General features: G+C 38.6%; 1 protein-coding gene across 6 annotated transcripts in view; it reads left to right on the plus strand.

Moving 5' to 3' along the window:
• The window catches only part of LOC107220973 (protein-tyrosine sulfotransferase), a 280,227-nt gene that overhangs the window by 59,060 nt on the left and 207,983 nt on the right, over positions 1-13,184 (plus strand). For 2 of the 6 annotated variants that reach the window (XM_046739179.1, XM_046739181.1), the window contains exon 2: positions 597-827. The exons of the other annotated variants lie outside the window; for them this stretch is intronic. The gene's annotated coding sequence lies outside the window, so the exon portion shown is untranslated. The remainder of the gene's footprint in view (positions 1-596; positions 828-13,184) is intronic. 6 annotated transcript variants of the gene reach the window in all.

A 13,184-nucleotide genomic window follows, 5' to 3' on the forward strand; every position in this document is an offset into this window, starting at 1 on the left:
CAAAACGGGCTGCCCATGATTTGATAGTAAGTTTACAATCGGTGAAAGGTAACCCAAATTCAGGACCAAAATTTATCGTATCAATCACATTTTGAGGAGTGTTACATCCTTGAGTGCATAATCAGGATCTTCTTCCCCAAAATACGATACCGAGCACACACTACATGGGGCCACTTGAGTACGTGAAAAAAACCAGGTGGCCTGGTGTTCTCCAAAAACCGTGGCATTGAACATGTTTTGGCGCGCGCAATTTTTCCATCTGTAGGCTAAGGCTAATTTTTCAAAACCCCCAGTCAGTAAACGGTTAACTGACAGGGCTAGCTTCGCGTATTTGAGGGCAACCTACAGTGCCATCAAGGCAGATAGAAGCTACGTATAAACGCTGAAGACACCTTATCGGCGGCTCACTCTGTTACTGCTTTTGTTCTGTCTGCTCTTGGTCTTCGTCCCCACGTTCTGTCATATCGCAGTCCATACAGTCTGTGCCCAGGGCTATTACATATTAGCAATCCGAAGAAACTATTGTTTTTGATTTTAACTAACTTCATCACTCATGTGTAGTTAATTGTTCATCCACCCACGTGCTCTGTTTACAGTTTAACCCTCGCGCTTGTCGTGCTGTAAGTGGCATCGGGTAGGTATCGGATCAATCGGGAATTCCTTAGAGTTGACGCCCGTCGAAATGCTGTAATGGCATCGGGTCTAGCATCCGGACCACTCGGGGGAGTCTACCTATAGTTCGTCAGCCGGGCGCTTCTCCATCGGAGCAACTGCGGGGATCTATTTACCGAACAATTAGTCCCAGCGTATATGATCCTGGAGGGTAGGTAAGTAAAATCTCAGGTGGCACACCTACGCGTGCCTTTTTAGAAACCGGGAGAAATGCGCGTCGCGACAGCCTTTCACGAAAAACTCGTATCACTTCGTGTCAGCGTTCAGATCTCTATAACAGATTGGCCCCTGAAGAGTTATGTGTAGGCGAGGTTTGAAGTAAGGGAGACCGGTGCTAGTTGTCAAACTTTTTAATTTCTGATTTTCACAATTTTAGGGAATAAAAATTCCATTTAATTCGAATATGGGCACTGTAGATGTATCCTTTACGCACCTGGAGAAAATTCGTGGTTGTTCCAAAGCATGCCTGAATAGGGTTTCTCGAATTTTTAAAAAAAATTGAGGGTGTCATAACTTACCCTGGAGGCGGGGTAAGTTGTACCAAGTATTTTAAATGATCAAAACTGGTAAAAAATTATGAATGATTTTTTTTCTTGCCTTCGCTTTCTTGTTCTTGTTTCGAAGTAAGAAACTCGGATTTTCAGTGTACATTTTTAAGCAATAATTCTTTTCTCCGTTGTATTTTTTCCTGGAAACCACGACCTAGTCGAAACAGTCGACCTAGACTCCGAAAACCCCAAAAACCGTGAAAAATCCGATTCAGATTCCGGAAATCCCAAAAAACTTGACCCGAACTCAAGAAACCACGGAAAAGTCGAGATGGGTCAAGTTGTCGGGAAATTATTGTCACATGTGAAGTTAGTGTTAACTCGTGATTTTGTTTAAAAATATCCATATCTTGCTGACCCGCTATTCAAATATTAAAAACATATATATCAAATGGAAGTGATAAGAATCACCTTTCCGATCATCTTATTACGAAATATTCCAATGTAGCTAAGAAAAATAAGAAAAACACATTTAGAAGATGGAAAATAATAACTTATTAGGTCCAATTTCAGTTTTTCAATCACTGCGAGGCCGCATATGATACCATATTCTAGTTAACAACATTCATTAGTTTCAAACATTGAACTACAACTTCAATCTATGCCACCGCTCGTTCCGATATCTAGCGGCGAAGATACAAGCCTTGTGACAACGGTGACAACTAGTACTTGTAACAATGGTTTTTGTCATTGACACGTCAGTTATTCTCGGTATAAACGTACAAGTGAATCTTGCTTGCGAAATTTTCGGAAGAAATGACATTCCTCATTAAATTAAGCTTCCGGTATCGATTCGACTTGGATCTGACCCTCAACCTCTCCGATTCGGTCCACGATTTTCACCTTATAGCTTCAACTCTAAAAGGGCCTCATATTTTTGGCACGAGTTGAAACAACAAGATAAAAAATTGTAGACCGAATCGAAGCGGTCAAGGGTCAGACCCAGGTCGAATCGGTGTGGAATGCCTCGTATACAAGTACTCGTGTGATGCTTGGGTGGTATTACCCGAAAATTTTCGCCGATGACTTCGAGGTTGCGATTTGGATATAACCATAAGAGAAATTGGATGGTTGCCAATAATTGAAGCATTTCTCATTTGGTTACTGGAGATTTCATTCGCTCGAGAAACCCCATTCGAAGTTATCATCCCAGCTAGCGGCGAGGTGATGGAAATCAAGCTTATCTGGCGTATTAGCAACTGAGGACTGCTGAACTCTGTCTAGTTCCAAACTTTACCCTTCAATCTCGCAGTATTAACTGTCAAAGCTGGAACTACAGCTTCTTAGCTCGATATCTACAATTAATTATGTATTCAATTAAAACTTGTTTCGCAAACAGAAATTTCGCGCGAAACAAACAGTTGTGTGGCCAATGGTTCAGCAAGTATACTTAGTAACTTCTGCAGTACGTATCAAATGATTAAAATATTTGATATTTTTCAATCTGTCGTGGAATGAACATGAAATTTTCCTAATTCTCGGCCGTAGATAAATTTGTAGATTTCAGTGGACATTGAATCGTAAAGTAATTTCCAAAAAACTCCCATGGTTGATGATAATTAATACTTGTCAGCAGCATTTTTAAATACTTGTGGTTGTAAGCATATGTTGCATCTATTGAAAATTGAACTTCCAATATAAAATTTTTAACTGTCCCGTATGTATCCTGACGGCGGATCTTCGATTTTTCGATGCCCTTGGTTCACCCGGAGAAGTTTGCCAGAAACTTACAGTGTTCCCTTTTTTTTTTTTTTTGCGACCAGCGATGAATGCTGAAAAATTGATCTTACAAAAGATATTGCGAGATTTTGTTGGGCACCTGGCGTGATCAACACGCTTCTCAATTATCATCAGCTTCCCTGGTCGTTGGCTATACCTTTTTGCACTTTCGGTAAATAATAAACAAAATTAACCACAACAAAAAAATATTATTCGAACGCGCTGACCGCCACTGGCCACTGATTTTAACTTACGATTAATATTAACTACGGCACTATTCGCCTAGCACAAAAAAAAAAGAGAACACAGTCTTCGTGGAGGCAGGCAATATATCGTTTAAAAAAGTGTTTGCATATTTGCTGCACGTTTATCAATACTCATACAAACTTTATTACTACGTACAGAAACGAAAATGTTTATTGAGTTGGTAGGAGAGTAGGGGTTCGACAAATATGATAGGTTGCACGTAGTTGAGCTTCTGCTACAAGCAATTATTCATTCAATAATCCAATTATTAATTAACCTTATAACTTTTATGTGTCAAGAAAGAATGGTTTTAGCTTTAAAGCCAAGTAGCAAGTGCTCCGCAAATGGATGAGAGAGTAAACTTGTGTAGGGTTGATTCGTGAATTTAATTATAAGGGTCGATGAATGCGATCATTGCCTGGTCGTTTTACCGCACACGCAGCACCGTGGCAATAATTTCTCATTTGTATGTAATGAGTTTAACCAGCATTTACGCCTCCGACTTGATAGACAACTACCAGGTATAACTTGTATAAGTACGCTAATAGGTTTCTGTGTAGCTCAGACATAGTTAGATCTACTAATGCTTCGAGTCTTGAGCTTCCTACGGCATCGGCTATAGGTAGTCGTGATATACACTTGCACTAGACCCGGTGGCTGCAATATAGATGCCAAATACATCCCAGCATGAAGTCCCTATTAGTTAACTTAGATAATTAGGTTACATCGGCGCTTGGCTCAATCGAGGAATACGAACTACGACCACCTTATACCTTATACCTCTAGATACGTGTAGAGTAATAACTGTCCGCTTCTGTGTCGAAACGGATCCGCGCAACCGTGAATCTTAATCGCGTGGTGAATTTCGTGCATAATTCACTGCTCTATATTCTTATCTGGAATTTCATTGGTATCAGTTTTCACCATTAAATCAACTACACGAAGGGAAAGGATTATTTGGGTCAAGTGATATTTGTTTGGTTCAACAAAAGTGGCGAACACAATATACTTCTTACTTAATTCAACAAAATACGATACTTCCGTTGGTCTAAAAAAATTTTGTCGAATCAATTACTTTTCTCTCAGTGCAGTGTCAAACGATTCTTGTGGGCAGACGAGCATTACACGTATGTCGAGTATATGTACAGTCGATCACAACATGTCACCTATACCACAGTGGATAGTGATGAAATTATGCAATTACCAATTGAACCAACGATAGTTATATCACTGTAAACACATCGCCGGCAAATCTCAATTTTATGCAAATGACTGTTTATCCAAGCTAATATTGCCAATTATTTACAGGATGAAGTATTACACAACACTCACTTTATGATCTAAACTGATCGATAATTTATCGGTGATCATTTCATGGATGGCAATTGTAAACTCGCCACAGGCAATCAATTATGTACTTATGCAGTCGTGTGTAGGTATATACAGCTGATCGTATACTGGTACATTAGACACGAAATATAGCTTTTCGAAAGCATCTCGGTACTACGTTACTTATTAAACACACCTTTCAGCAAATAATGCCACCAAGACAACAATACGGCTGAATGAAATTTTTACGTTATATTTGAAACATTGAGCGAGAGTTCAGGGATTACTAAACTTTCCAACGCCCAGCAATATAAAATGAAATGACCACACAGTACTGAAATTAAGCCAGATTTATAATTTAATCAATGTGAAATTCTATAATATTTATGTATTAATCATGTATTTTACTTTTAAATTCGACAAAATGCCGAATGACATAAGTTGAAATCGGTGCGCAGAAAGAAGATGAGGAGGAGATCAGAGGAACGAGGGAGAGTACGTTATTATTATATGTCTTGAAACATTCCTATTTGCAGAAACAATTTGAAGGACTTGAGACGACTTCGGACAGCTTTGATCGAGTTCGAAGGACAGTATGACTCAAAAAGTATATTATGTCATAAGAGTGGAAAGTAAGCGATATCTGCACAAGTTTTGTTATCGTACCAGTCTGCTTATCAGGACCACGAATCCATGGACCAGTATCGGCAGGTGTGACACGATGTTATTTGCAGTTACTGTGAAGAAAGTTTACCTAATAAGTACTGAAAGTGCCAATGGCAGCGCGCAACCTCGAGTTACATGCAAACCGGTCACCCGCCAAAAAAGTTCTGGTGTGGAAAATAGAACATTTTGAATGTGCGTATGCGCCAGCTTCTTATTTCTGTACTGTTGAGAAATAAAGTAGCTTACGTATGCTGAAAATCACACTTTCCAAGCAGGTATTGCAACCGTTTTTTATACCGCAACAGTTTTGATACGAAATCTGCCTCGAAAGCTTAATTTTCGAATCCCGTGGACGTGCGTATTATGAAGTACCATATTTCTGAAAAATTGGTGCTTACGCACGATCGAAATGTTCGACTTTCCACACTAGGCTTTTCTGGCACACGTGCACTAGCGAATAATTTGATTTCATGCATTATTATCAGGGGCCATGCCATCGACGTGAGTTACATAAGCTAAATTTCACACGCTACCAATGGCACCTTTGGTGCGGCCCAAATTAAACTTTCCTTCACAGGAATTATGAAACATAACCTGTTTGTCACGTGTGGATAGGCGATCTCTGATTCGTGTGAGTTACAGCACTAATTTTCGACTCGTGCCACAAATCTAACTCGTTTAGATATCGTCTACTTTCCACACTTGTCATACAATGTACAGTACTGACTTCAAGAAAGTCCGGAAACCTACAAAGACTTGAAAGGACTTCATGTGATTTTACTCAACTTTAATTCGATGGACTTTCAATGAAATCTTTTCAATTCGTTTTCTCACATTAACCATCATTACAAATATTCGAGTACGTAATTTCCACATCGAGATTTACCATGGGAATTGGTTTGGGTACGAATGCAAGTACGGGAATGGATTTAAAGTTCTTTCGTTTAACATTATTGATTCATGGGATTACAGTTACGCACAAACTGGTGGTTTTGAAAATTCGATATGTGTCTATTAATATTGTAAACTAATACACCGTGATTTTGGTACTATTTTTGGTAATAATATGTACGCAGCTATTCAGAGCCCACACGTTCGCAGACGGCTAATGGGTTATGGTGAAATTTGATATCTGCGGTACCCAATAAAATTTTACCTGAACCGGGATTCAGGTTTCGACGTTCACGTATCATCTATTAAAATACCCCAGCTCGTGAAAGGGTAATCGCTAAGCTGCCTGCAGATTAACGGCACCGCAATTCAGACAAAATTAATGATTCCCTGCATTAGCAGCGTTAAAAAAATCGAAATTCATATTCATATGAATAAATAACAGGAAGATCAAACTTTCGCTGATAATATAGTATACTATACCGAGAAAAGTGACGTCGGGATTCTCACTATTGAATAGTAGTAGAAAGATTTGACTATTGATGTAGTTGATTTGACTATTCGTATAATTTATCTCAGTATTTTACATAGTTGAGTTGACAATCTTCTGCAATAAACGTTGGATACTTTGCATGAACACGGGGGTAGTTGTTATGGCCATGGTTGATTGACCTACATAAGATATTTATCGAAATCCGAGTTCATTTTCTCCATAGAATAAAGTAATATCCACTCCAGATACTTTTCCCAGTGTGGTAATGAATGTAGGTAAATTTCAATACTGTAAGCAATGCTTTAGGCGAAAAAAAAGCTACAATACTCAATATCAGTGAATTTCATACATGCACTATAAGTAGAAACCATGTCAAAATGACTAGCATGAGAATGTTATCTGATGAATAAAAAAACTTTTATCAATATTATTACCATTGTTAAAATTACAAGTGTTGTGTTAATCTATAATGACCGAGTATAGAGCAAAAAAACCTTAATGTTGTGGCGGAAAGGATGATGGGGGAGGCAGAGCTTCAAAAATATTCGGTGTAGTACAATTATTTCGGTGAGGGAGTGATGATATTAATTTTTTTTTTTTTGGACAACTTAACTTCAATTTGTCTTGACTCAAGTTAAGGGACATGAACTCACCACAAGTCACCTTTGTGCTCAAGTTGTCTCTCATTCGCCTTTTCAACACGTGCAAGTTTCCAGTCTCTCTTTAATTTATTTACAGTTGACGTGACGCTCGTGGCTTCGACCATTGGTGACAATCTAGGCGTCTGCGCGTATTTGCAACATGATAAAATTGTCCCGACCTTTTATCTGACCTTGAACCACTTCAATATGTAACACTCTTTTATTGTTAGCCGCATCCTCTTCGAAACTGTAAGTCGTCTTCTTGACTCTCGGCAAAGTAGAAGAACTTCTTACGGTTACTTGTGACATTTACGAAAAACCGGCACCTCTGTACCGAGCGGATTTGACCTCTCGGTGGTTTAATACCATCGTTTCTCCTCGTATACAACTAGCTTGTAGTATCGCTTCAGCCCCTGGCAACGTGCGAGTCAAACGGACACCCTTATAGCTGGTTCCATGTAGTGCAGGAATTCCATGTAATCACTCTTTTCGCTTACGGCTCATCGCGCTCACTACCGGTGCATACAATTTTTGCGATCAGTCAAGCCGGTTGCACAGGATCTCCGAAGAATATTGAAGTCTTGACTTCGCTGATGTAGTGGAGTAATAGATATTGGAATTGTAAGTCAATGAAGTACGTCACATCATTTTTTCGTTAACTTTTCGACCCGAGTAAGCTCCCTCCTCAAAACGATGTATACATTTATTCCCACTGCCAAGAGCAAAAGAAAGGAAGAATGAATAAGGATCCAATCTTGGACCTATATGGATATGACAAGAACGCTTTTACGACGTTAGACGCGATCATTTACTCAGTACTTTACCGTAATTACTGTGTCTAAATACTATATTCTTAATTATTCTTGTGTAAGACAAAAAAATAAAATAAAAATGTAACAATCATTATTATGGATCACTATAGAAAACAAATCCCAACGTGGGGTCCCATACGGTCCCAAGATTGGATCCTTATTCGTTCTTCCTTTCTATTATTTTTAGCAATGTAAATAAATGTATATATCATTGTGAGAAGGGGCCTTACTCGGGTCGAAACTTGATTCGCCTACAATTCCAACATCCATTATTCCATACAAGTTATCTGTTCTGGCCACTACTTACCCCTAAATTTCCGTTTGACTTCCGCGTCCGAACCAATTTGCACCTTTTTTTCTCAAATGGGAACTAGGTTCACAATCAGTCAGTTCCGACTCTACAATACTTCGGTCAAGTGTCTGTATTGCCAACGTAATCGACTTGGCCCAAAAATTAACCGTCTGGGAATCATTATCCCCATGTGCACGTGCCACGTGGGGCTTATACGCCATAGTTGCGCTCTCCTTCACGCACGTTTTTGGTGCGCTTGGGTGTGAGAGTTATGTATACGCCCATCAGCGCTGCTTAATGTGGGTACCTTTTAAATTTGATCAGTAATCCATGCATTTATATTCCACACAAACTCAGCTTATTATGATCGAATTGTACGCAATCAGCATACCATCGCACCCAAGCCGTACGATATTCTTCATGATTTTACTGGACGATGGCGAGTCATATACAAAACCATTCTCTGCCGGTAACAATTATGCATAATATTCTATCTGTAATAAAACTACTACAAATTTTCGTAACGAACATCACCTACCATTAAAAACAATGACTTGTAAATCATTTCGTACATCGCGGTGCTAATGCCAAAATGGCTTGTACTTATTTATACGTCCTTTTGGCTTTAGAGAGCTATCTGAGTAAAAAAGTATATAATTTTTTATTACAATATATGTTGTTTCGGGCACCTTTGGATTCGATCTCGTAATTATTCTCGAGTCAAGGAATGGAGGAAGGAGTAACAATTGATATAAGGAAGGTTTATGATTGAATTTATAAATACTTTATTGGAATAGTGACGAATTTAAGTGCATAGTTGAACGAACAGGATTGTTTCAATGTCGGAATTGGAGTGTATTTGATGGAGGATGGAATAGAAGTGTATATATCGTACGTTGGGGTAGAAGTTGATTTGACGAAGGTTGGTATTCAAGTGTATTGGGACAAAGAGTGCGAGTCCACGGTGCGAAAATCTAGAATAGTGAGGAATAGAATTAGCAGAGTAAGGGCGATAGCGAGCGGTGTGAGGCTGGATAGAAATAGGAGGACATGCTGGAGACTGTAACGTTACTGCGAGGAATGTGGAAGAGTTGGCACGTAGAGGCGAGAGGTGGTCGAAGAACATTAGAGAAGACGTGTGGTGGAACGCCGAACGTAACAATTCCGTAGATTCCAGTTAAATATCGAAAAAAATATACGCCCTTTTGGATTTGAACTTAGATATCGCTGATTCCATGTCAAACCGAACACTAAATTATGATTCATGAGTCGAGTTTTTTTTTTTTTTTTCAGAAGCATTCTACACATGAAATAATGGAAGTCATGTTTTGCAAAAAAAAATTTGCGATTCTTTTTAAAGATGATAATGTATGCACAGAAAACAAAAAACTTTGCTCCTGCGAACATTCAAACTACTGTATCGTCGAATCCATTAGTTGTACAAAAAAATGCAAGAGGTCGATTTTGAAAATCTCGAGGCATTTATGTAGTAGTATATTTCAAATTTGCATTTGACGTTAACAAATTGTTATTCATTTTTTTTATAAATTTCACTAGCATTTTTCATCAGCAACTCATCAACTTAAAATTTTTAAACAAATATCATCGTGTTCCCACTGCAATTCTAAAGAAGCAATGAAAATTTGAAAACAGAACTCAAACGGACACTATATTTATTTTTCTCACACATTTACAAACGATGTGATTTTTACTTCAATTTTTCCGTTTTGCCGTGGAGTAAATGAATGGTATATTAAAGTGCCGCGCATCATCTTTGTTTTCTCGAAACATCTCGAACATTCTAGAAGAGATCGCAAAACGGATCTATCCACGGATCCGTTTTTTTTACTTCGAGTTTTCGAAGATCAAGAAAATACGTCTACAAAATTTGAGAAAAAAAATCGGAATTATTAATCATAATTTAGTCTTCGATTTGACATGGAATGAGCGATATACGCCCTTATGGATTTAAAGTTTTCTTTTCCAAATTTTGCTTCAAAATAAGTCTACGGAACGATTGGCAATGAAAAAAAAAAATTATATGCCCTTTTGGTATTAGTACTATATATTTCTCCGTACATATAACCTCGTTCTTGAGGTGTCACATGTCAACAAAAAATCAAAGCATAATATTATTTTTTATACTAATACCATTAACCATCGTTAAATTTATCAAAGGAACATTTCTGTCGATCTACTAATCTATTCTAAATTTGAAACAGTTTAAACTTAGATGAATGTCTAATTAAACATTTATATCTTTCTGTAGCCTGAAGATGGTAAAATAACATTCATACTTTGTCTACTTTCGTAAGATATTTCTCTTCTCTACCGTTTTACCGTTGTTTTTCCACATCGTGAATCCACACAGGTAAGATAGATCTGCATTCTGAAAAAATTCAGCCGCAAATTTGAAGTCACATTCTTTCAACTTACCCCAGAATTCAAGTATGCAATGTTTACCGCAAGGAATATGGTAGGTGTACACTTGGGGACAATGAATCTGAGACGGCTAATTTTTTACACCAGGCAGTTATGTTGGCAACACGGAGAAACCCGCAGCGCCATAGTCGGCCGAGCGCGAAACAAACTTAATCTGACGTGCAATCCAACAAATCATTATCCCCGCGGTATTCTAAGGTCAGATTCGACGGTCATAGGTTATGTTATGTTTATTGAGATTGAGTTTGTTTCGCGCTTGGCCGACTATGGCGCTGCAGGTTTCTTCGCGTTGCCAACATAATTGTCTAGTGTAAAAAATTACCCGCCGTAGATTCATAGTCCCTAAATGTACATGTCATAGGTATACCTGCGTACAAACCAAACACCCATGACGATACCGGCGTGTACTCACCTTTCGCGCCGTTGAATCTCGAGGCTTAACGTTGTCGCATGGGTGATCCGTAGGTACACATCGGAGTATCTAGGCCTTCCGTTAGAAAAACGTAACACGTTTGCGATTCCCCGGGTGTATCAGGGTCGCACGCGTGTCACGACACCACGTGTGCGGTATATCCCATGGGTCGAAATCCCTACCCCGTATCCGTCCGGGTCATCCGACAATCCCGAGGGGCGTAGCGACGCTGAATCGTATATCCGTGACCCGCCGAAGGCATACATCACGCGTATTACGCGCCGATGCTTACGTGCAGGCGACACCTTACACAGTCAGGGATCCAGAGGATTCGTACCCACAGATCGTTGACTGCTGACTCGGAAAAGTTATTGCACTCGCCTGGTACTCGACTGCTGTATTCGTACTTGTTCGCGTCACAAGCATCTCCGTGGCGACTACTGCATGTGACGAATGTAACTATTTTCTTCGTGTATATTCAATGTAATTCCAAGTGTCGAATGCAGGTTCGCGAATACCGACAATACACCGTTTAACTGGACATGCAAATCCCGTAACGTTGTCGATGTCACGTGGGATATTCGTTTCCACAATCACGCACGATAACTTGACGCATGATTTCAACGACTTCACCTAGAATTCGCATGCTTTATACGTAGATTGATGAAAGAAAAATTTATTTCAATACTAGTTTATTGAACGAAGTTTTGTCTCTGAACCCTTTCAGTCACAGTAGCCACAATAGCGGCACCCTTTTTTTCTTCTTTTTTTTTTGCCAGTTTTTTATATTCCATGGAAAATCCTGAATTTTTTTTAAGCATTTTTAGGTAACTGAATCGCGTGATTGAAAAAACCGGTAATAATAAAACATTTTATGACGTTCGCATAAATCATCACCAGCACGATATCTTCCCAAAAGTTCCACCATTCCTTCTTCTTCATACACGAGTAACTCGTGTAATCCGTCAAATGCGGAATTTAAAAAAATTATCTGTCCACGTTGAAAGGGCGTGGACAGTACTAAATTCGATCAAACCTGTGCCCAAGGTGTCGGGTATGCCCAAAAGTGAAGTTTCAATTCGTTCACATTTATCATGAAAACATTGAAAAAACAAAAGTGAAATCTGTCAAAGAACCTCCGAAAATATATTTGGAACATTGCATCGCAAATATGACGATGAAATGAAGTTAACAATTATGGCTGGTTAAAATTGATTTACGACTACTGTGCGTCGTTTCCATTACAGTTACATAAAAATGAGCTCTTGAAGATGATGAGAACCAATTGCATTTCTCAGATGTTCATAATGGAGCAAACTTGAATAGTCGAGAATTTCGTATGCTCTTAATTCAAGAGTGTTAAGTTAATATCCTCGAAATACTTGCAATTTTAAGTGCAACAATTGTCATTGCTCGATCGAAACTCTCTCTGAAACAAGATGTACTAAGGCGCCTGAAAATTTGAATAATCGAACTATCGGTCGACTCCCTCGAGCGGTGCAGGTGCCAGGCCTGATGCCCTTTCCAACACTTCGACGGGTATCGATCCTAAAGTTCCTTCCCCCCAACGATACGATTAGATGCCTGATAAGTACTCTAAAACTGAAGGTTACCCCTAAATGTACCCTGAAGCAGCCAATTTTTCACTCACTGCCCCCCTATTTTTTCACTCACTTACATTTTTTCCATAAACTAAAATGAATTGAAAAATCAATTTTATGCTTAAGAACAATATTAGTACTTTCAACTAACCATAAGAACAATAAAAGAAAAAAAAAAAAATAATTAGGTCGAACAACTCTTATATTTCACAAAGTCATAATTTTTACGGTTCAATTCGTTTAACCTAAATTACTTTATATCTATATGTAACAAAGTTGGAAATGTAAACGTTATTCTCAAACAAAAAATCGATTTTTCAATCCATTTTAGTGTATGAAAATAAAAAAATTCAAATACATCGATAATTTCATTTTATATTACATTCAAAATTTGAATTGCCCTCAGCAGGTGTTGATATT

This window comes from Neodiprion lecontei, chromosome 4 (genome assembly GCF_021901455.1).
Source record: "Neodiprion lecontei isolate iyNeoLeco1 chromosome 4, iyNeoLeco1.1, whole genome shotgun sequence".
NCBI classification, from domain to species: domain Eukaryota; kingdom Metazoa; phylum Arthropoda; class Insecta; order Hymenoptera; family Diprionidae; genus Neodiprion; species Neodiprion lecontei.